The sequence below is a fragment of the Lathyrus oleraceus genome, chromosome 5, assembly GCF_024323335.1.
Source record: "Lathyrus oleraceus cultivar Zhongwan6 chromosome 5, CAAS_Psat_ZW6_1.0, whole genome shotgun sequence".
Classification (NCBI taxonomy): domain Eukaryota; kingdom Viridiplantae; phylum Streptophyta; class Magnoliopsida; order Fabales; family Fabaceae; genus Lathyrus; species Lathyrus oleraceus.
Genome location: NC_066583.1, coordinates 226,385,826 through 226,388,742, shown reverse-complemented (window position 1 = coordinate 226,388,742; position 2,917 = coordinate 226,385,826).

The window sequence follows — 2,917 nt, the reverse complement described above, 5'->3', positions numbered from 1 at the left end:
GGATCTTCTCTCCAGAAATCTCACCTCCCGCCCCTGAAACTCGAGGAAAGGGACCAGTAATCAATCCTTCTCAATCAAAGACACCAGTCGAAGTTACTACCGAAGATGTTGCCAAGCAGGAAATGGAAGAAATGCTGAAAATCATCCGTAAGAGTGATTTTGATGTGGTAGAACAGCTGGGGCATACTCCGTCTAAAATTTCGATGTTATCCTTGTTGTTATCTTATGAATCTCATGCCAATGCGTTGATAAAATTCTTGAAGACTGCTCATGTACCTCAGGAGACATTTGTCGATCAGTTAGAAAATTATGTTGCTAACTTGGCTGTTGATAATGGCATAGACTTTTCTGATGCTGACCTGACACCAGCAGGAAAGAATCACAATAAAGCTCTGCATATCTCCATTGAGTGTAAGGGGATCACCTTGTCTCATGTGTTGATCGACAATGGCTCTTCTTTGAATGTGCTACCGAAAGTTGTGCTCGATAAGCTTGACTGTAAAAGCATTGAACTGAAACCTAGTGACGTTGTGGTGCGTGCTTACGATGGTGCGAAGAGTGTTGTCCATGGTGAAGTGGTTCTCCCTATCAAGATAGGACCTCAAGTCTTCAACACTACCTGTTACGTAATGAACATTCGTCCTGCCTATTCCTGCTTGCTGGGACGCCCTTGGATCCATGGGGCAAGTGTTGTAGCTTCGTCTCTCCATCAAAAGCTGAGGTATCCAATAGAGGGCAAGATTGTCACTGTGTGTGGAGAAGAAGAGTATATTGTCAGTAGTGTGCATACCTTCAGATACGTCGAGATGGATGGTGAATTCTTTGAGACTCCTTCTCAGTCATTTGAAGTAGTTCCTCCAACCAGTCCTGTCCTTAAGCCAACTTCCCGTGTGCCCAAGGTTATTCGTGCTCCTCCTGCTATGATTTCTCTGAAAGATGCTCAAGCCGTGGTTGAAGATGGTGGTCGTACTGGCTGGGGTCAACTGATCGATGTACCGTACAAGTCTGATAAATTTGGCCTGGGGTTTAGCTCTGAAAAGATAGTCAAAGATCAGATTAATGTTATAGAAGATGCTGATAGCGATTGCGACTTGGATAGCTGGATTTTCCCAACAATTGGTGACGGACTCAATAATTGGAAGGCTGAAGACACTATCCCGATTTCCTTTAGTCAGGAGTAATTGTTATTGCTTATTTTAGTGTTTCAAATTTTGTAACTTTTATTATGAACAATTGAACTTCTTAAAGCATTGTGTCTATGCCCGGGGCACAATAGCTAATTTGTTAAGGGTTTTGTCATTTTCATAAGCATATTCACATTCAATAAATCAATGGACTTTTTGCATTCAAATATTGCGCTCTTTATCTTTCCTGTCATCTTTCAAATAAGCTATGTTTTCTTACACACACTCACGTAACAAATTGCAGATCCATATCCACTCTGGATCCTGTTGATAATAATTCTGCTACTGTTAATTATGGCTTTAAAAATCTGATCTACCAAGCCGAGGATGGAAGTGAGGAAGATTGCGAAGTGCCTGGAGAGCTTGCCAGACTGTTACTGCAAGAAGAAAAGACTATACAGCCGCATGAGGAATCAATTGAAATTGTAAATCTGGGTACTGAAGTAGACAAGAAAGAAGTCAAAATAGGAGCAGGCTTGGAAAACAGTGTCAAAGAAAGATTGATTCAGATGTTACATGACTACGTAAAGATTTTTGCTTGGTCTTATAAAGACATGGCAGGACTGGATACTGATATAGTAGTACATCGTTTGTCGATGAAGGAAGATTGTCATCTTGTTAAGCAAAAGGTTCGTCGCATGTGTCCTGAAATGTCTGAGAAAATCAAAGTCGAGGTTATGAAACAATTTAATGCAGGTTTTCTAGCTGTTACTTCTTATCCTCAATGGGTTGCTAATGTGGTACCAGTGCCAAAGAAGGATGGTAAGGTGCGAATGTGTGTAGATTATAGAGATTTGAATAAAGCAAGTCCCAAAGATGACTTTCCACTTCCGCACATTGATGTTCTGGTAGATAACACTGCTCAACACAAGGTATTCTCATTCATGGATGGATTCTCAGGTTATAACCAGATTAAGATGGCACCTGAAGACATGGAGAAAACTACGTTTGTGATGCAATGGGGCACTTTCTGTTACAAAGTAATGTCATTCGGTTTAAAGAATGCAGGGGCAACATACCAGCGTGCTATGGTGGTTTTGTTCCATGATATTATCCATCATGAAATAGAGGTATATGTGGATGACATGATAGCCAGATCTCATACTGAAGAAGAACATCTCGATCATTTATACAAACTGTTTGAGAGGTTGAAGAAATACAAGTTGAGATTGAACCCGAACAAATGCACCTTTGGAGTAAGATCCAGTAAACTCTTGGGCTTTATTGTTAGTGGTAAAGGAATTGAGGTTGACCCGGCTAAGGTGAGAGCTATTCAAGAAATGCCAGTTCCCCGTACAGATAAAGAAGTTAGAGGTTTCTTGGGACGCTTGAATTACATTGCCCGATTTATCTCCCATTTGACTGCTACTTGCAAACCCATCTTCAAATTACTGAGGAAAACTCAAGAGATAATATGGAATGATGAATGTCAAGAAGCTTTTGACAAAATCAAGAAGTATCTCTAAGAACCTCCAATTCTGATGCCACCAGTTGAAGGAAGACCTCTAATCATGTATTTGACCGTGTTAGAAAATTCAATGGGTATGTGCTGGGGCAACATGACGAGTCTGGTCGAAAAGAGCATGCAATATACTACCTTAGCGAAAAGTTTACCGACTGTGAAACAAGATACTCACTGCTTGAGAAAACTTGCTATGCTTTGGCTTGGGCTGCTCGCCGACTAAGACAGTATATGTTGAATCATACCACTTTATTGATTTCTAAGATGGATC